General features: G+C 39.6%; 1 non-coding gene across 1 annotated transcript; it reads left to right on the forward strand.

Annotated features, from left to right (window-relative positions):
• The first annotated feature begins 14,888 nt into the window (after positions 1 to 14,888).
• Trnas-gcu lies at positions 14,889 to 14,970 on the forward strand. The gene has a single exon. It is a non-coding gene; the product is annotated as a tRNA-Ser (tRNA).
• The last annotated feature ends 7,497 nt before the right edge of the window (positions 14,971 to 22,467 follow it).

Below are 22,467 nucleotides of genomic sequence, written 5' to 3' on the forward strand. Positions count from 1 at the left end.
GTGTGAAGAGTTTTAGGCCATCAGCCTGATGACACATGCATGTAAGATAATGATGAGAATCATTCTCAGGAGAATAGAACGAATAGCAGAAGTATACCTGGATGAGGACCAATCAACAAAAAGAAGACCAAGATAGTATGCAGCAAAAGGGAGTAGGCCATGACAAATATTGACCTAGGAAAGCCTAAGCTTGAAGAGGTAAAAGAGTTTTCTTGCCTGGGAAGCCGAATTACCAAGGATGGACGAAGCAGGAAACAAGTAGTCATTAGAATAGCACAGCAAAGAGGAATTTCTACAAAAAGAAGAATCTACTTACAGCTGAGAATACAAGCATAAAAGTGAGGAAACAATTCATCAGATGCTACATACGAACATGTTTCCTCATGCGAGTGAGGCTTAGACGTTGACAGCTGCAGAGAAGTCAAGAGTGGAAGCATTTGAAATGTGGTGCTATCGAAGAATGATGAAGAAAAAATAGATCGACCGAGTAAGTGATGCGGGAGTGCTAAGAAGATTGGGAGAAAAGAGAAGTCTTCTAAAAACCTTGAGCAGAAGACAGGACTTTTTAGTTGGCCACATGATGAGACACGATGGCCTGATGGAAACAATTGTAGATGTACAGGTGGAAGGGAAGAAGGGTACGAGACAGCTATGAATGAGTTGCATAGGTTATACAGGAAGTAAAAGAGAAGAAATGCATGGCTGTGAAAATTCTAGTGGATAGGAGAGCAGAATGGAGAGCTGCATAAAACCAATCTTAGGATTTTTAACCTATAATGATGACGATGGAAATCATTGATCATGATATTTCCCGAACTTTGTGTAAGATTCATGCAATAATGAGGGCTCCTGTATATCATGGTGCAGACATCCTACATGTTTACTTAGGCATTGTTCATAATTACAATAGATTCTCCCCTAATAAAGACCCCAAATTCAGTGTACCCTATGATTTTCTGCGACAAGGAGCCCAACGGCAATGGTTCGAGGTGCACAACCTGTGCGTTGACTATATCAAACAGGTTGTGAAAATTGCTAATTGAGTTCATTCTGACCCAATACTTTTGCTTATGATACATCTCCTCAAGGGGTTGGAGCTTTGATTTCACACGTAATGTCATATGGCACGGATTGCCCAATAGGGTGATTTCCTATTGTTTTTTTGTAACTGCCTAAATCGAAAGATTATTACTCCTGGATTATGTATTTCATGCTTTTATATTTTTAAATGACAATACATATCTATTTTTTGCGATTAAATGAAAATTTTCAAGAGCACAAAAACATGAAGGCTAAGTATGAATGCTGGGAAAAGCACGTGTGATATCATTCTGGATCCAGCTGCTGCCATTTGAGGCGATGCAGGCTGCTAGCAGGTAGTGCTTGGCTTAAATATCAATTATTAATACCCGATCAAACAAAGGAAATTTCCGACCATAGGAAATTTTAATAGATGATTATTAAGAGATGTTTCCCTGAGTCTGTACCTCATGCATGCATTGGTAATCTCAGACGATGTAAAACTCCTTTCTACTCGTATAGCATCTAGGTCCCTGCGACGTCACATGGAGTGGAATCGCATGGGCACCAATCTGGCCTTTTTCAAATGAGGTTAAAATTGACCATTAACATTCGTCTAAACTGGGATTTCTTAAATCAAATAATTTGTATATTATGAATACACTAATGGTGGGTAACAAATTGCAATCAATGCCTTTCATTTTCTTTGATGAAGTAAACTACCCTATTGCTTTTGGCTCACAGACTCTCAAACGTGCACTATTATGCTAACATAGCTTGTTTGAATATCCCTCGGACTTTTATGACTGGCTTTTGCAGTGATCGGATAGGTGATTTGAGATGAAGAAGGTAATTTGAAAAAGTCATGTCCACGGAGAAAAAGAAAATATTTCAAGTTTGCACCTTTTTACTTGAGTTTGATAAAAAAACTTGTCTATGCCAACAATTGTTTCTCCTCAGAGTCCAGAAATTTGCAGCTGAACACCGCTTTTGACACACCCATTTTCTGTGAAGAATTTAATAGTGTTAGCCCTAATACAGGCAAGCTACTTTGTGCTTTTACCTGAAAAGATGAGTCTGACACTCTAAATCATTATTTATTTCATTCAAAGCTTGTCATCATCATGTATCAACAATTTGAAGATTGGTTTGACATAGCTCTCCCTCAATTCCCTTATTGGACTATCTTGTAACACCAGACTAATTCCTCTGTTTCCAAAATGACCTCCTACTCCGTCTATCCCATAGTGATGAAGGTTTTGAAACAGAAGAATTAGAAAGCAATTTGTCATTATTTAATGTTTTACTTTCATATTACCATAGCATTTCTGGGTTATTGAAGTACTACAACATTCCATACTTAAATGATTTTGTCCAAAATATTAAGCATCATCAATTGTAGTAGCCATATGTTCATAGTACATACATGTATAATGGCCTATTCAAAGACCGCTAATCACTCCAACCAACAACCTCCTCTTTGAATGAAATTTCCCCCTCTGCAACGAATGAAGTAGCTACAAAAAAAATGATTGAAGAAAAGGATGCCTCTCATCATTTGCAAGAGTCTGGGGACTGGGGAGCGAAAATACGGTATTTGTCTGAATATAGTCCCCCCTTTTTTTCCAAAATGCCTATGGGGAAAGTAAAGGGGGTGACTACATTCAAACCCATTTGTTTTAATTTTTTCCCGAAACTCAAGCATCCAAATTATGGGGGGGACTATATTCAGAGGGGGAATATATTCGGAGAAATACGGTAATGCGATTCTCCATGCGCACTTAGCTATAATCATCATATATGGAGAAGGAGTATTGCTGCTTGGTCAGCGGAGTGACCAACAATGAATGAAGCAAGAAGGAAATAGTCAGTAGAATAGTCCAAGCAGAGAGGGTATTCCTCAAAAGAGGGATCTCCTTTTACAGCTGAGAATACAAGCGGTGAAGTCAGGAAACAATTTATTAGGACTTGCATGTGGAGCATGCTTCTGCATGTGGTAGCGAGGCACGGATGAAGACAGCAGTAGCTAAATAAAGGTTGGAAGCTTTCAAAATGTGGTGTGTAACAGAAAAATGATGAAGATCGAATGGATGGATCATGTTAGTAATGCGTAAGTTCTAAGAATGGTAGGAGAGATGAGAAATCTTTTGAAAACTTAGGGTGGAAGATGGAACAATTTAATCTCCAACATTGTGAGATATAATGGAATAATGGAAATGATTGTAGAAGGACAGGTAGAAGGGTAGAACAAGAGAACAAGTGAAGGGTGGTCTGGCCAGGTCGGCTATCGCGAGTGTGGCGGAGCTCTTAATTTCAAGCGCCATCACCAAGGCCAGCCACCTGGCTGTTTCCCTCAGCATCTGTTGGACTACCAACTCTAACCTTTTCCAATTTATTTTCCTCCAAACATTTGCCAATTTTCTCCCTTTTTCTTTGTTTTCCCTTTTTTTTTCTCTCCACGCTAGGGTAACTCACTGCCAGGGGGGTGATGTGGCGGAGCTCTTAATTTCAAGCGCCGTCACTAAGGCCAGCCACCTGGCTGAGATCGTTGCCCTGGAACCCTTGAGGTCCCTGCTGCCGCCACCAGGGTACGCGGAACCTAGCGCCAGGAAGGCGCCGCGAGAGAGAGACGATGGCAAAAGGGCAACGGAGAAGGACTCGTGCGTGAGAGACATTGAGCAAGTGTGTCGCTTATCATTGCAATAAACATGGTCGAATTTACTTTCGTTTACTTTATTGAAGTGAGGTTAATTACCGGAGTACCCCGTAACCCCTTCAGCGAGATTTGGGGGCCCCCACCACGGGCACAGCTAAGAATTAAGGCTAGGGAGGGTTCTAGGTGCAAATAATACTGGGGGGTTTGGTATACCTACCAGGGTAAGTAGGAGGTGCAGGGGCCCTCCGCCAGAAATTTTTAACATAAGTGATTACAAATGGTGAGTTTTACAGCTTTTGGAGAGATATTTTATTAATCCTTACACTATTCTAAGAGTGATATTAATCCAATAAATGAAAATGAATTAAAATTAAAAATTTCTGTGAACCCTGGGGTGGATTTACCCCCCAACACCCTCATTTACCGTGCCACTGGTCCCCACAACGCTCTCGTCCATTATAAGCGTATATGGAAGGTGTAGTAAAAAAAGACTCAGATTACTGGAAACAAATTTTTTGCAATTATAAAATTCTACATTTTCAATAGGTGCTTCATTTACAAAATACTCAGTGTAAAAAGATTGTATAAAAACTAATATGAATAAAGGTGTCAGAAAATCAAAGAGAACACAGTACTTTTATGAAAGGGTGATTTGAAAAGGTAATTTTTGAGTTTATTTCAGATTTCAGTGCAGTTTCAAGGAAATAATTCGCTTAATAGATAGTGGAACCATAGTAAATTATTCAATTTTAAATGCTGCATAATTTTAAATTTTCACAGTATTTTTTCTTCCTAAATTAGAATTTATAAAAACTCTTACCTTGTTTTAAAGAGCTGGAATAGCATTACGGTCCATTTCCGGGAATGCATTTTCCTAAAATTTTCCAGGGGAGGGCCTCCAAATCCCCCGCAAAAGAGAGCCCTAGCCAAGGGCCCCCAATCACCTCAGACGGTCCCTGGGGGTAGGCCTCAGATGAAATACGAATAGCAGGTGATTAAGGATGTAAATGCTATAAGATTAGCCAATAGGAGAGTTAAGTGGAGAGTTGTGTCGAACCAATCTTAGGATTGGTGACCGTTGATGATGATACATAATGCTCTGTGAGTCACCTCAAAGGTTTTCGGCTGGGAGTAAGCATTTCTCTCCATCATTCAGTAATCTACATGTATGTGATGTATTCCAAGGGCTTTGGCTGAAGTCTCGAATGCAAAGGTCACTGCTGTTGCAAACCAGACTTGGTTCCCTCGTTTTTGATTGACTGGGTGCCATTTTGCACCTCAACAGATTCCACCCTATAATGTGATCCATGCTTAAGGGATGATTCTAGTGCCAGTCGTTTTTTGTTCAAGGCAGTAGCTTTGCTTCTTAGCTGTGGCATTTAGCAATGAGTGACTGCACAAGACTCATCTGTGAGTGAAAGATGAAAAATAGAATATGTTTTACTGTAGAGGAAAAGGTTTAAGTTTTCAAGGAAAAAGGTCGAAAGACATCTGGAAGAAGAATAGTGGATTTTTGGATAATTTTGGAAAACCAAAAATGCATTTCATGGCAGCATTTTAAAATTTAGAAATGAAATTTTAAGGAGCGGTAACTGGAACAGTGGGATGAATATTAGCAGCAAGAATAGGGTGAAAGGGTAATTGGGCTTTTTTTGAGTGACTTAAGATGGGCCGACCAAAAAAATATTCCAGTTAGTGGGGCAGTAATAAAGGATTATGCCTTGTAAATTGCTGCTGAATGAAGATTTTATTGAATATGAAGATTTTGCTGTGGATGAAGATTTTGTTGCCAGCAATGGTTGGCTTGAATGATTTTGTGTATGAAATCATGGGCGTACCCAGCAAGGGGTAGCTGCCCCCCCTAGAAGCAAAAATCGCAAATGTCTGTAAGGAAAATAATATTTTTTCAAGCAAATAATTTTAAAAACTAATAAAGAGCTGTTACATTTTCCTCAAAACCTTGATTTCATTCACCTTTTCCATGCTTAAATCTTACCTACAACTTGGACAACCATAGATTCCCCCCCCACCCTAGTTTTGATCCTTGGTACGCCCTTGTATGAAATTCCATTACCTTTCAGAGAATCTCGGGTGAATTTGGTAATATGATACTGTGTGCAATGATGGAAAGTTGAAAATAAAATCTGTATAAACTCCTGGCGGCATGATTTTAACATGATCAAAATTGAACTTTCTATTACTCTGCCATCATTATCCTTGACAAATGGCAGTGAATATATGGAATAATGACTGTAAAATAATTGATCAAGTACTTCTGTATGAGTGGAGAAAGAGATTCACAACGGGTAATCAGGAAGCTTCTTCAGCCAAGAAGCTTAAAGAACTCGAACATGACAAAGTTTGATGTGCTATAGTGTATGGTAATCAGTGGCAGATTCAGGATGGGGATGTTAGTTGGGGGTCCTGCAGGATGACCTCCCAGAAGTAGAGGGGGTCCAAACAAAACTACCAATTTATCTAGTGTAAATTGGATACCCATGGAGGGGCTGATCCCCCTAATCCCTCTCAGGATCCACCACTAATGCTAGTGAAGTGTAATGGTTATTATCAGCATATGGCAAGGTGATTTCATCAACGATTTACTAATATTGGAAAATAATGAAGAAATGCCATTTTTCATTGAGAAGCACAAGGAAAAACTATGGAACTTTTTTTACAGAGCTAAAAACTATGATTGAAAATAAAGTAGCAGAGAGGATTTTGCAGAGGATTGAAACAGGCAAATAAATTTATTCCAAACAAAAAAAAAACTGTATTGACTTCGAGGCAGTTTTTTCCATCTACATAAATTGAATATGAAAGAAAAGAAAATTTATTGACCTTTAAGACAATTATACATAATTTTTATACATATTTGTAACTTTTGCATTCCTATTATGTACTATTTTTGCAAATATAGTTGGTGCATTTACCTATGCATGCATTGTAATTGGCAATTTATTTCCAGCATAACATATATTACTTTACAAATGGGAGTGTAAAATTATCGAATGAAATTACCATAAATTAGAAAATTTCAATCAAATTGGTAATTATATTTAAACAAACTCAGTTCTTAATACTTTTAATTATTAGTAAGCTCCAAATATTTTCAATCTAGCCACTCATACATTCTCCATTACATGTATCTATTTACATAATCAACCTATCCAGACCTCTTCACTTATGACAAAACACCAACCTTCGAAGGTCTTATGACATAATGACATGATCTATGATCATAATGACAATTTTTTCAGTGGAAATGCCACTGGTTGCTTTCAGTTACAGGATTCACTGCATTTTATTGTTTTCTCATTTCTCATGATTTCTTCATTCGCTTTGCTTGGTGGAGGGGGATCAAGTTGGGACGAGAGTGAGAATTGGTTGGGTGCCAGTACAGGTAAGGGAAGTGCATTTATTACGTGAGAAGATTTTGACGATTTTTGGACCCCCCTCCTTCCTCGGTGAGATATCGTGAGATTTGGTTCGACCCCCTCTCTCTAATCTCACGTGAAATTCTTCAAAAAGCATATTTTCCATGTGAATGCATTAATCTATGCTTCATTGTGTTGGATTTGATAAAAAAAATGTTTCATTATTTTTATTTAAGATTAATTAACATTAGTATTAAAGGTTACTAAGATCTTGGTCTAGAATCACATTTTATACTGTTTCTAGCGAAAAAAAATTACGTGATATTTGCCAGGATCCCCCATCTCTATTTTACGGTCTTTTACACCGTCTTTTAGCCTCAATTATAACTGTTTTTGCATTTTTTACTTCAACTCTTAATGGCTTATTCCTAAGATTTTTACGGAATTCATTTTAAAAAATTACCACTTTTTAATTTTACCATCAACTGTTATCTTTGCCCTGGCCCGAGGGGAAGAGGGGGGGCTGAATTGTGGCCTCACCCTGGCCAGATTAAATAAATCCAAGTCAAGTCCAGTCTCTCCCATTTGATATTGGGTGAGAATCGACCTGACCTCCTCCCACCCCTAAATGCCTCACATAATTAATGGATGCACCCTAAAAGGAAAAAGTACCACCCACCCGTACTCGGAAAGGAAAGAATGTGGTTTCTTTTTTTTTTGTAATCAATCCTTTAAGGAATTAGGAGTTCCCTCAGGTTGACCTGGGATTGAACTCACTTTCTCCCGTTGGCTATCCTCATCACTGGGAAGGGTAAGAAGGAAGGGACAGGTGGGGAAACACTAAGAAGCAACCCAGAATTGGACACTTTCCACCTAGCCAAAGAGTGAGGCACTTCCTTGGCCTCACGGTGACTGACTGCCTCTTCACGTCCTCCAGCTCGTCACCTACAAATCCCAAAAGGGTCCTGCCCTCTGTGGTCGATGGGTGGAAAAGAAATGAACGAAAGACAAAACAGATGTCACTACCTCCTGAGTAATGACAAACGTCACAAGAAGTACTAATTGTAGTGAGGTCACTGAAAACAGGATTATGGCATTTGTGATTAAACTATTTTCGCCTACTACTTTGGGTGCTGAGTGCATGAAATATCACTACATATTTTATGCTTGCCAATTCAACATTCAAATGCTACTCCTCCGGAGTAAACGTAAGCTGCAGCTACTGCCAGTCACTGAAGAGCAAGTAATAATGGCTGTGATCGAATTTGCACAATTCTACACACGTTTTCAGTTAAGAGTGAATATGCAAATCCCTCTTTCTTGCGCTAGTTTGAATTGAGTGTTAGTGAAATATAAAACTCTTCCCTTTAGATTCCCTATTTCCGATATGTGATCTCAATCATCCCCCCATACCACCTTGATCCTGCCAAAGAGATCCCCTTTTGATTTTAAGAAACAAAGAAGAGCAAATGACATCTCTTTTTCCCCGCTTGCTGTTCTTCCTTCCCTCCAAATTGAACAATAGGGTGGTTTCCTATCATTTTTTTATTGCCTATCTCGAAAGATTATTACTCCTGGAATACGAATTTCACACTTTTAGACTTTTGAATGACAATATCTATTTTTCGCAATTAAACGAAAAGTGAAAAATTTCAAGCACGCGAAAACGTGATGGCTAAGTAGGAATGATAGGGAAAAAGTCTGCGTGATGTACTTCTGGTTCCCCCTGCCGCCTTGTGAGGTGACCTTGGGGCGAGGCTTGAGCGCTGATATGACGCAGGCTGCTAGCAGGTGGCTGAGTACCCTGCTAGCTGGTAGCGCTTGGCTTAAATAAGGATTATTATTCCCCTATCAAACGAAGGAAACTTTCCGAACTTAGGTATTTTTAATGTGTGATTATTAAGAGATGTTTCCCTGAGCTCTGTGCCTCATGCATGCATTGGTAATCTCAGACGATGTAAAACTCCTATCTACACGTATAGAAACTAGGTCCCTGTGATGTCACGTGGAGTGGCATCGCATGGGTGCCAATCTGGCCTTTTTTAAATGAGAATAAAATGGACCATAGCCATTCGTCTAAATCGGTATTTCTAAAACCAAATAATTTGTATATTATGAATACACTAATAGTGGGTAAGGAATCGCAATCATTGCATTTCGTTTTCTTTGATGAAGGAAACTACCCTATTACTTGTTTTCCTGAAGTCCCAATTCCACCGTCAGCATTGTGTGCTGAATGTTCAAGAAGTCACCTGATGTGGAGACATACAATGATCCAAGCTTTCTACACCCCACTACTACATACATCCCATTAAAGTTGCTGTTTCTTCGGACCCACTCCATTTATGACTCACCCAAACCTACTTCCGCTCCTTTGGTGCACTCCTGTTTGCCTAGCTCAGCTTTGCTTTTTGTCGGTTTTTACACACGAAGAACTTTTTACAGAATTTGAAACTATGCTTAAAAATTAAGGAGCGGAGAGGATTTTTCAGAGACCTGAAACAGGAAAATTAATTTATGCCTAAATTTAAAATGCTGGTGTATTAGTGTGTGCAATTTCAAAATTTATTTCTCTGAGCTACCATGTGCATTGTTGGTTGTTGATTTTCAATATCAGAGTTAGTTTGTGAATCTTTAAAAACGGATAATACATGTTCTTTTAAGGTTGAAGTAACTAACTAATTTCCATCCGGTATGAAAATCAACCCACAACAGCATAAATATGCGTGATGTTTATCAGCTAATTGCCTTTTTCATGATTTTGTTTGTATATGTGGAATTGTAGTTGTGTAGTTATATGGAAGAGGTAATTTTTATCAGAGTTTTCCAAATTAATTCTGCAAACCGCAGCATACTGGGTATGAGCCATCTTGAACTGGCCCTCAGAACTCCTTTATCCATCCCCCAGACTGGTATTTAAGTCGTGACTAACAGGAAGGGGTCATGCTGCAGAGGTTTTTAATGCACATTATGCATGGTAGGTCCTGCCAGCTGTAGTTCTGGGAGTTTTGCTGGGATTTCAGCCTTAAGCACATTGAAAAAAAGTGTGTTATATAAGGCTGAAATCCCAACAGGTTATTGGTTCAGCCAATAGAACTCCTGAAGCTGCTTTTCGTAGTTATAATTGGGGTGGAGATAATGATCTTGTGGGAGAATTTTACTGTCTGTGGCGTATGCACGACTGAAAGAGCATTATGGAAGACAGTGATGGAACAAATTCTATTTTGGCGAGTATTCCAAAGTTGAAAAGACTTCCAGGAATGGTAAGCAAACTGATGGGAAGAAATTTGTATTCAAGTGTTTTAACTGCCATGAGGAAGGTCACAAAGTGGCTGAATGTTCAGGGAAGGATGACCACAAACAAAAATGCCAACAAGTTTGCAGTCCATGGTGGTTTGCGTCAAAGGTTCATTTTATGTCCTTACCGTGAATACGGTACACGTCTGAATATAGTCCCCCCTTTTTTTCCAAAAATGCCTGGGGTAAAAGTAAAGAGGGGGACTATATTCAAACGCATTTTTTAAATTTTTCCCAAAACTGAAGCCTCAAAATTAGGGTGGTGGACTATATTCAGAGGGGGACTATATTCGGAGAAATACGGTATCCTTAGCACAATGTCCTTTGCTGAAGTCTTGCAACTAAGTGAGGACGTTAAATGTTTGCAGAGGGGTAATGTCCAAGGAGAAAAATCTTCCAAGAAAAGTAGGGGAGTAAAGTTTTAAAAAATGCTACAATATTGCTACCTCAGGGGCATGACAGGAAAAAAACGTGGTAGCCTATAGTCGGTGGAACCCTTTCCTGTTGACCAGGGAGTACCGGGGTCAAATCCCGGTGCTTCGTGGCGATCAGGAAATTTTCAAACTCGCTCACAAAGTTTACCCAGTCTATGTAAGCACTCGTGCCGTTGAAGTCAATGGGCCGCGGTAGTCTAACGTACGAGCCCATTTTCTCCAGGTTCCGTACTTTGGGCTGGCGTGGTCCAATGCTATCTCACGTATGTCACTAATAATATGTATCTATTACGATAGAATGATTCCACACGACTGTGCCATGTCACATTTTTGGTCCAGGAGGGTGATGCGGATTAAATAGGCAAGCCTGCACTGGATGGCTATGTATTTATTTGATAGCTCTTACACATCAGTACACATTATCACTTTACCGTAATGGGGAACCGGAAGTGACTACCGGTACCAACCTTAGGTCTTTCACCGTTTCTCATGGACCGGGAGTCCATAGATACCAACCCAAGGTTAGGTACTTTCTGCTACAGCATATACTTTTATTGCAATGAAAAATAATCAAGTTACATGCAAAATTGAAGATAGTTTTATTTAAACTGATTGTACCCATACTCAAGACAATGCTCTCTTATTGTATAAAACAGTTACAATTTTGGTTCGGCAGGTTGAGCAGTTCAACTATTTAGGAAGTACGTCAGAGGAAAACGGTTACAGTAGCAAGGACATCAGGAAGCGAATTGCACTAGCATAGGAGGCATTCATGAACAGGAAGGAGCTCCTAAGAGGATCGTTATGTAAGAGTTTAAAGAAAAGGTTATTGAAGAGTTTGATCTGGAGTGTAGCGCTCTACGGTGCGGAAACGTGGGCATTGAGGAAACACGACGAGAGAAGATTGGAGGCATTCGAGATGTGGGTATGGAGAAGAATGGAGAAGGTGAAATGGACGGAGAGGAAAAGGAACGACGAAGTGCTGGATGTGGTTGGTGCGGAGAGGCAGCTTTTAGATGAGGTACGGAGGAGACAGAATGTATGGATGGAGTTAGAGCTTAGCGGCGAGGGGATGCTGAAAATGGTGTTGGAGGGTAGAATGTTAGGGAAACGAGGGAGGGGAAGGAAAAGAATAGGATTTTTAGATAGATTGAAAGGGAGTAGGCCTTACAGTGAATTGAAGAAGGTAGCGCTGGAAGGAAAGCGAGGCTCCTAGATCACTTCTTTAGTACTCCATGGAGACCTACCTTAATCGGTAGAATACTATAATAATAATAAATGCCCCGGAAGGGGGGGGGGGGATGCGTGCCCTGTGCACCCCCCCATATATATCCGCCATTGTCCTGGAGGAAGACTTCAGATATCTCAAATCGAATTCCCGAAATTGATAGGAGGCCCAGGTAAAGGAACCAGCCCCCCTAGAGGCCATCTGGCCAGGTTGGAAAGGGCCCCGACCTTAGGGGGGCCCCACAACCCTTGCATCTATCGTTAAGCGTATACGAAAGGTGTTAAAACAAAAGACTCAGATTACTTGAACCAAAGTTATTTTTGCAATTATAAAAGTTTACGTTACGGGTAATTGCTTTACACTGAATGCATACTCAGTGTAAAAAGACTATACAAAAGAATGAAATAAAGGTGTCTGAAGATAAAAGAGAATCTGCTGCTTTTTTAAAAAGGCTATGCAAAAAGGTTATTTAAGAGTTTTTTCGTCACAGTTTCTAGGAACAAATTCACTTCAAAATGGATAATAGAACCATAATATCCATTATGAAATATTATAACCTATGAAATTATCACTTTTCATAGAATTTTTTATTTATAATTGGCTATTTTTCACTATCTTTTATCTAGTTTTTAAGAGTCATAATAGCATCAAAATTTGTTTCCGGTCAGCTTCCTAAAATGTTCAGGGGCACCCCCGAATCTCCCGGTAAGGGGGGTCCCGTTGAGAGCCCCAGCTAAGAGTTCCCATCATCCCACACTGCCCCCCTACCATAAATGCCTGAAATTCTCATGCTCCTGCCCAAGTCTGGGATGGCCTCTACCTTCCATTATGCAAACCAACAGGGGCAGATCCAGGATTTTGTCCTGGGGAGGGGGGGGCACAAGGATACCTCGTAATACCAAACGAACGCAATGATAATGAGTCTTTATTAAAATCTTCCATATTTTTCAAGAGTCTAGGGGGGGCACATGCCTCCATGATCCACCTATGCAAATCAACCTGACCCGTTGGCGATCCAGAGAACATTTTACGAAGTGTATTCGCCAAGGAAGCACAAAATTTTTCTTAACTTTAGAGTTGAATCACTGCATAAATGATTGAGAGGATATTAGAACCATCGGAGTTATGAGTCTTTGCTCAGATGGGAATTCGATACCTCCACTGCATAAACGCTCAACAGTCGCCCACCGAATCAAATCCACTCATCCAGATAGCCCTTATAGTGTGGGGTGATGGAACCCCCCTTACCGGGAGATTCGGGGGTGCCCCTGAAAATTTTAGGAAGTTGACCAGAATACTAGATTAGCTGATATGATTCAGTGGGCGATTGTTGAGCGTTTATGCAGTGGAGGTATTGAATTGTTCAAGGACGTATAAGTGGCTTGATAGCAAGGCCATATCCAGGATTTTGTTCTGGGGGGGCACAAGGATACCTCGATTAAAAATCTTGCATATATTTGTAAGGGTCTGGGGGGGGGGCACGTGCCCCCCCAGATCCACCTATGCTTGATAGCATGTACCTACAGTTGACTTTGACGTATGGTATGACTTTACGATAATGATAGGAATAGCCCTACAGGACAAACATGGCAACTGAAGTAGCCTACCTATATGCCCTGTTGATTTGCTGTTGGTCTTGATTTCCTTCCTCAGTTTAAAATCTTATTCCAGGTCATTCAACACTACAGTGAATCTGAGAACCAAACATAAATTTCTCTACTATCAATCTTGCTGCAAGCATCAACTCTGAAATTCCAACTGCCCTTAAGTTTCCTTAACACTAAATGTGTTCGGATTTTAATGGAATATTAGAAGTCAACCTGTATACTGATTCAAAAAAAGTTTCTAAAAAAATGTATACTTAACGAAAAATTCATTGAATAAATTAATTCTTAATTCTACAGCATTTGTACTTTCATACATTTATTAACGTTTTTTGCCTCCGCATATAATACCAACAGATATTTTAAAAATAATCACCTTCGTGCTTCCCTCATCCTCATACTTCATTCTTGGCGAAACACTTTTAAAGTTCGCTTCTTCTCGAGCTGAAACTACGAATTAAATTCATTAAATCTTGATTTGGTTGGTCCAAATCATCCTAATATTTATTCTGCCGGCCGGCTTTTGGCAATGAGCTATTTTAACCGAAATGACAGAGAACACCTATGTTTTTTAAATATATCCCTTCCTATACGTTCTTCATATGAAAAGACGTCGTACTAAGATATTTAAATCAATACATCGTGCAAATTTCGTTTATGTCTCAACAAAGACACAAAAAAGAAAGAATGCACATGTTCCAAAATATTATGAATGAACATATATGTATGTACATCTCCGATGAAATGTCTAATTAACGAATAATTTAATATTAAGGATTTTAACACTTGATATTAGTACCTTTGTAGTGAAAGCCACCTCCCTTGGTACTAAAGAAAGACATCAAACCCGTCACTTTGCTAATTCACGATTCATAAGAGCGCGTCATAAAGTTTGAGATGCGGTAACCGAATCGATGTCGTTTGGTACTGCTTGCTGATACTACTTACATTTAACTGACGCTGCTAAAAGAAAGCAATATTTATTATAGTATGTTGACCCGGTGATCAATTGAGTTTACGGTGTTTGGCTTACAATTAGAGGACGCTGCACTATAAATAGAGGACGAAGAAGTCAATTGGACCGATTAACGAGAATATTTGAAAGAACTAACTGATTACATACGAAGCGTTCGTTTATCATCAATTTTTTTATTATTTCACAGCAATAGGAAATACTACCATTGGAGAATCTCATCTAATTAACAATAAAGAATGCACACAATGGATGGGATACGAAATAAATTCCCATACTGGAGCCCTTTCGTCTCATGTGACGAGGTGGCCGAGTGGTTAAGGCGTTGGACTGCTAATCCAATGTGCTCTGCACGCGTGGGTTCGAATCCCATCCTCGTCGAATCTTTTTGCATCATGGAATGCATCATTTCCGTGATTATATTTTCCACAGTCGACTCAAGAGTTTGCAAGACGATGCGTACATTTTTTCTCCACTTAATTTATGTCTTTCAACTCCCTAATTCCGTTTGAATAACAATCCACCACAACAAAAGCTCTCTCAGTTTTAGGATAAAACCCACAAATTTTGCTTGCTAATATTGACTGAAGTCAATTAACTTAAATTTAAACGTCTAGAGGCAAAAATGCACTGATGTTCTACATCACAAAAAAATAACATAATACGGGGATAATCCGGAAAATTAGAGTTTTCCGCTTTTATTAGGCCAAAATTAAGTCCTAGCAAAGGCCGTATTACACGGGGCACGGGGCGCAGGTTAATTTCTAAAATGGCGTGGATTTGCGCGAATGCATGGACGAAATTAGAACAGGGGCTATTTAGCCGTCTCGCATCCACGCATTCTCGCATGTGTTCTAGCAATTCACCGCTTTACACGACGCAATTTTGATTGCGCCTTCGCACGTAGTACGTCAGATTGCGCAATTCCGTGTACCGTTTATAACAGCCTTTATCCACGAATTTATGGATAAATATTTTTCCTCGGAATACACCATGTCATCCCACGGTTAACACCGCGCTAAGCAGCATTATTAGTCAACTGATAGGTCTCGCACTACTCATTGCCCAAGTTTTCCTAGATCCCATGCCAAATTCGTGTCAGAAATTTCACACATAACACCTTAGTGGATGTAGTTTTGGTACAAACATTTCATCGTCGATTTCAACCAATCAACGAATCGTATTTCAATGACGGGTCATTACTTATTCTATCAAGCATTTATATGGAATAAATACATCACACACTACATTATATACTATTAATACTACATTATTAAATATGACATGGCATAGAACGTTAGGTTCTACACCATGAAGATATTTTTTTAAGAAAAACGAGCGTTACCGTCCCTAGATTGCGAAATTGCCAATTTGCGAAAATGATTCATTCACAACGCGTTTTGACCCGCAGCGTCAACTTTGCATCGATTTAATAATGAATCAAATCTACATTATGACCAGTGGCGCAGCCAGGGGGGAGGTCCGGGGGTTCCGGATCCCCACCGAAATATAGAAACACAATCATTTTTCTTCATAAAAATATTGAGACATCATGAATTGACAAAATATTTCTTTAGCAAATGAAATTTTTTCGATTATGAAAAGTGTTAAAATTAGTTTATAAAGCATTAATTAGTACGCTGTTTTACAAAAATTTCCCATTTCCTCCCCTTGTTTTGAATCCTCCCCCCGAACGAAATTCCTGGCTACGCTGCTGATTATTATGACTACGCCATTCGTTACTATAGTACTGTGCGAACCGCGTTGTAAATAGCAAATTAAGAAGGATTCATCATATGATTCAACGATATCTTCCCAAAATGCAGTTGAACTTATCTCTACAGGGAAAATTGAAATATTCACCGGTGTACCAGTATCTGATTTTTATTGAGCTGAATGAATGAAATTTACTTAACCATGTAAAAACGCCCAAAGGATTTCTCACCTGGGCCACGTTACATAATACGAAAGTTAGTCCATCACATTGAAAATGATAACTTACTCTTATACCTTAGTTGTATTTATGGAATTCTTTGTAGCGTAGCTGAATTTCAATCACGTTCCATTATCGCCTGTGAAAAAAGTATCTCTACATCTATGCAAAATGCAATTTATCTCTCTTACTTTATTGCAACTATAGCACTTTGGATTAGATAACGGTTCCAACATGATATTCTGTCTGAGAGAACTTCTTTTGAAATTTTGCGTGCCATGGGCGTAATATTACGTCCTGCGAATCCTTCTGAGGATTGCCATGGGCGTGATATTACATCTGTCTATTTTATTGACTTTGTTTGCGTGAAGCTGCAATATTTCGCCCATGGTACTTTTCCAGTTTACTGCTTAGTGGTTCTGTTATTTCAAAAATCAATTGATCTATGGAAAAAAGTTTTTTTAATGTCTTGAGGGCGAAAAGTCCTCTGCAGCTACCGGCACCCTTATCTCAGCCTACTTTGTGTGAAAATTCTTTGGAGGAAAGAACCATTCGTTGAGGGTACAGTGACCCTTTTTGTCATCCAGGATTTTGAATATTTGCTTGGAAAAATGCTTTTGTCCCAACTCCCCTCCCAACTTCACCCGCGAAGACTCCGTGGAGAAATTTGATACTCAGGATAAATTTGATACGGGTCGTTGGAACAGGGGTCGCACTCGGAGTTGATATATGACACCTAAGTGGCGGCGAGCCAATTAAAAATAGTAGAAACCAACTTCTGGTTCCTCTCTCATGCGCTGAAAAAATAGGCCTGTGAATGCGGAAGTCCTTTTGAGTTTACACCTTTTCCGAAATTGTTGGCGATGATATCTTCATTATGTAAACAGGCATTTCGTCAACATCACGCCGCCGACCTCGGTGGCGGCTGGGTAATGACCTCGCCTGCCATACAAGAAATCGCGGGTTCGAGTCCCGCCTGGATAGGTTTCCCCTTTCCAGGGCTTGGTTGTTCGTGTAAATAATTGTTAAACTTTTTGAATACCTACTCAATATAAAATGGCTCAATTTGAGCTGTATTCGGTGGTTCGTAATCGCACGCATATGTTGTAGTTGCGACCTCTGCACCCCAACGTCTACGAAAATTTCACATTGACTGCCATAAGATAAATATGTATTTATTTAGCAACTAAATTGTCCACATGCAATATGCCAGTACAATATAACAAACATAAAAAATAAAAACACAATTAAAGATAACAAATTTGAATAAATAACAATGCATTAAATGTTAAAATTTCTATTCAGGCAGGAAAGAGCTAGGTTGGTAATTGTGAGGCTGTGAAATGATAACGGGTCAATGTGGTCTGGAAGAGAATTTACAAGAGAATAGTATCGGAAGTGAAGGGGACGTTTGGTGGGTGACAATCTGGGAATAGGCATATGGAGAAGCGAATGCGTTCGAGGGGGTCTGCATGGAACTTAAAAGTTTAAATTGGATATTAGTTCAGCACATTCAATGGCAGAGTTGAGATTGATGATAAATTGATAGCTTTATGTGATTGATAGTTTTAAATAGATTTGAGAATGAGATTAGTGATATTAGGCGGGAAAAGTGTGGGTAAAACAGTATCAGCTGGCATATTGCAAAAATGGGAGATTCTAATTATCAATTTTGGCTGAAAAAAATTGTGACACTTTTTTAGAGCCAAAATATTAGATGAAGCTAAGATGGTCCAAATGGCGGCGCAAAACAGATACATGATAATTGAAACGACAATAGTAGAACAATAGGAATGCATCGGGTGTGCAATTTCCGAAAAGCGATAGATGGGGCCAAGAAGAGACGTAGATGAATTTTTAACTTTTCGGATGTTTTCACAGTAATTTACTTTGCTATCCATCAAAACGCCTAGATATTTGATGATGTTGACTCGAGTGAGAGAAAGGGAGTTAATGCTGTCGCAGAAATAATAGAGAAATAGAAACAATATTGCATTTTCCAGTGTTTAATTTGAGTTTCCAGGTGTTACACCACTCTAAACCCTTGTTTAATTCATCATGAAGGTCACAATAATCTATGCCACTGTTGATTTACTTAAAAATGCTGCAGTCATCCGTGTTAAGGTCTGGTTACACGGTACATTAACACGCACAAGTTAATGTACGTTTGCTCGAATGATTTTGTGAACCGGAACGGAACATGTACGAATGCATGAACCAAATCAGAACAGGTTCTATTTTCTGTTCGTGCATTCGCACAAGTTGAGTTGTAATACGGTACGTATTGCGTTCATACATTTAGACATTAACCTGTACGTGTTAATGTATCATGTAACCAGGCCTTTAAAAAGGGTAGAAGCAAACAATATTCCCCTGCACCGGGTATCGGACCACGGACCTTGGATTTTCAGACGACTGCGAGACCAATCCAGGCAATCTTTGATTCCCATGGCAGCCAATGAAACCTGGATTTTATTGTAACTCAGAGTTCTCTGTTGATAATGCTAGCAGTTAAATTATTCCAAGCCACGCACGAAAGATCGCTTTTTGCCTTTGCGAAAGGATTACGATTATTCTCGTGGACTCCGCGGTGCTATAAATTCAGTCAACCTTAAGAAAAAATGGCCGAAAAATGAATAAGGCAGGAAAAAGTCTTTGGTAAAGAAGCGTTATCCGGATGCATGGTAGTCCCGAGGTGGTCGTTATTGAACCTACGAATATTGAAAAATAGAATCCTCAAGTCGGCATCTAAATCTGTTGTCGCCGACTTCGCATTTAAATGGGTTTACAAACGTCGCCATTATTTGTTAGTGACTTGCATTATGACGTCAGACGAAGTCAAATATCTAGGAATAAGGATAAATTTAAGCCAATAGGGTGGTCTCCTGTTATTTTCTTATTGCCTAAATCGAAAGATTGTTACTCCAAGAGTACGCATTTCATGCTTTTATATTTTTAAATGACGATATCGATTTTTCGCGATTAAATAAAAAGTGAAAATTTTCAAGCGCGCGAAAACGCGAACGCTAAGTAGGAATGCTGGTAAAAGTCCGTGTGACGTCATTCTGGTTCCCGCTGCTGCGTGTGAGGTGACCTTGGGGCGAGGATATGTGAGCCGCTGCAATGCAGGCTGATAGCAGGTAGCAGATTACTCTGCTAGCAGTTAGCGCTTGGCTTAAATAAGAATTATTAATACCTTATCAAATAAAGGAAACTTTCCGACCTTAGGCTGTTTTAATAGGTTATTATTAAGACATGTTTCCCTGAGCTCTGTGCCTCATGCATGCATTGGTAATTTCAGACGATGTAAAACTCCTATCTACTCGTATAGAAACTAGGTCCCTGTGACGTCACATGGAATGGCATCGTATGGGCGCCAATCTGGCCTTTTTCAAATGCGGTTAAAATTGACCATTGCCATTCGTCTAAACTGGGATTTCTAAAACCAAATAATTTGTATAGTATGAATATACTAATGGTGGGTAACAAATCGCTATCAATGCCTTTCGTTTTCTTTGATGAAGGAAACTACCCTATTGTAGGCTACATGCACGATGAATACTTGTGACTTTTGAATTTCCCATGATCGGAATGATTCACTTAAGCCAATTATTAGCTCACACTTCATTATTCCTCCCTTTCTCAGGCCCAGTATCCAAGCCATTGATCACCAAGGAGGACCTACTTCGGCTCTGTCTTCGGATGGACAACCTTTATCCCAAGGAGAGGGCATCGGTGGCAAAAGGCCTGAAGAGCGTGGCTCGCGGAGCGCTCCGCGAGGGAGAGAAGTCGGGGGGGGGGGGGGGGGGGGGGGAAAGCAACTCCCCTCCCAACTTCACCCGCGAAGGCTCCGAGGAGAAATTTGATACTCAGGATAAATTTGATACGGGTCGTTGGAACAAGGGTCGCAGTCGGAGTTGATATGTGACACCTAAGTGGCGGCGAGCCAATTAAAAATAGTAGAAGCCAACTTCTGGTTCCTCTCTCATGCGCTGAAAAAATTGGCCTGTGAATGCGAAGGTCCTTTTGAGTTTACACGTTTTCCGAAATTGTTGGCGATGATATCTTCATTATGTAAACAGGCATTTCGTCAACATCACGCCGCCGAACCTCGGTGGCGGCTGGGTAATATCCTCGCCTGCCATACAAGAAATCGCGGGTTCGAGTCCCGCCTGGGTAGATTTCCCCTTTCCAGGGCTTGGTTGTTCGTGTAAATAATTGTTAAACTTTTTGAATACTCAATATAAAATGGCTCAATTTGAGCTGTATTCGGTGGTTAGGGAATAAAACAAAATTGAAAAAATAAAATTTCAGCATTGAATTTTGGTTTATGATGTTATTTTATCGGAATGTAGAGTATTTTTACGTAATGAAGATAGCATCGCTCGCAGTTTTCGAAACGGAAGGGAAAAACGGGTGGCAAACGAAAAATGGAGAGGTTTCTCATTTGATATATACTTACTTATTACCTGAAATATATCCAACTAACATAACTAATTATCAATAAAATGTAACAATATATGTCAGCTAGCTTGCATGAAGATCACACTTGGATGCGAAAAGCAATGGTTGCTTAAGTTACATTTAGAAATATTTTTTTATTAACACCGATGAAAAGAAGCAATAAAACAGAACGTGATGAAAAAAATTCTGTGGGAGAGCCGAAACCTGCATTTAAAGACAAAAGTAGTACTTAATTAATAGTTGAACTTTGTGTCATCATTTTTTCTGATATAACACTCATCAGAAATCACCTCGCAAGCATTTTATATTTTGAAAATGCAATGGAAAACATGAAATTATATATGAACCATTATAAATTAACAAAAGTATTTAGATCATAAGAAAACATCAAGAATAAGTTCACCAGCTCCACAACTAGTTTTCATTTGCATTCAAGGGAAAAGTTGACCCCGTGATCATCACTGAATCTTGGCATTGATGCTATGATGCGCGTGGATGTGTGGTTCAGAAGCCCTTGAAGGTCCACTTTAAATTTTTTTCTCCCACTGGTGTCCCCTCTGGGTATGAAGATTTTTTTTCGTCTAGCCCTTTCATAACTAGGATAAAGCTGATAGCCACAGATATTGGCAGTCTTACGAATAATTTTGGATAGAAAGTTTGTTAAATTGCCATCAACAATCAGCGATATAGCTTCTTCTGGCGTCAGTTCATTTTGAGTTGTAGGTAATTTCACCCATTTCTGTAATATCCGTTTCCCTCGGGTGGGGGTGGTCGTGGTCATTTCCGTGATTATCTTCGCTGCCGCATCATTCCCTTGCGAGCGCAGTGTCACAGATGTGGCTAGCGATAGCTCAGCTGCTGTTGCTTTCTCAAACCAGTCACTTTTCTGCTCTTACTGTTAGACCTATCACTAGACCTCTTAAAGTCTTTCTTAGACCTTTCTTTGCTGCTTTGCCCAGAAAAAAAACAGGAATTAGATAGCTATAGTGATATAAAATCGCCTCGGAGGAAATTAAAGCCAATACGAATACGTTAAACCAGCGGTTCCCAAACTGGGGGTCGCGACCCCCAGGGGGGTCGCGGGCCGTTCGGAAAGGGGTCGCGAGATGTGCGAATAATAAAGTGAACTATGTACTTAAACTTAGACAACCATTTTTAGGGGGTCGCGGCTAAAACGTATGGGCTAAAATGGGTCGCAGAAAGAAAAAGTTTGGGAACCGCTGCGTTAAACAATAATAGATTACAAACTGTGCAAGGAGTCTAAGGTGGATTATTATGCATGTCAGGTGGGTATATCCTTCTCTAACTAACATCGACATTTTTTTTCAAACCTGTCGCTGGTTCTCTTGCATTCGTCCCATTTCTGGAAATACGTATTGAAAAAGTATTTGATCATGACATTCTGCATGACTTCCTTTGTCTTCACTTCCTGCTCCCAGTTAAACTTATTGAGAAGATATTGAACGCCAAATTTACGTTTT

Source organism: Ischnura elegans, chromosome 8 (genome assembly GCF_921293095.1).
Source record: "Ischnura elegans chromosome 8, ioIscEleg1.1, whole genome shotgun sequence".
NCBI lineage: Eukaryota > Metazoa > Arthropoda > Insecta > Odonata > Coenagrionidae > Ischnura > Ischnura elegans.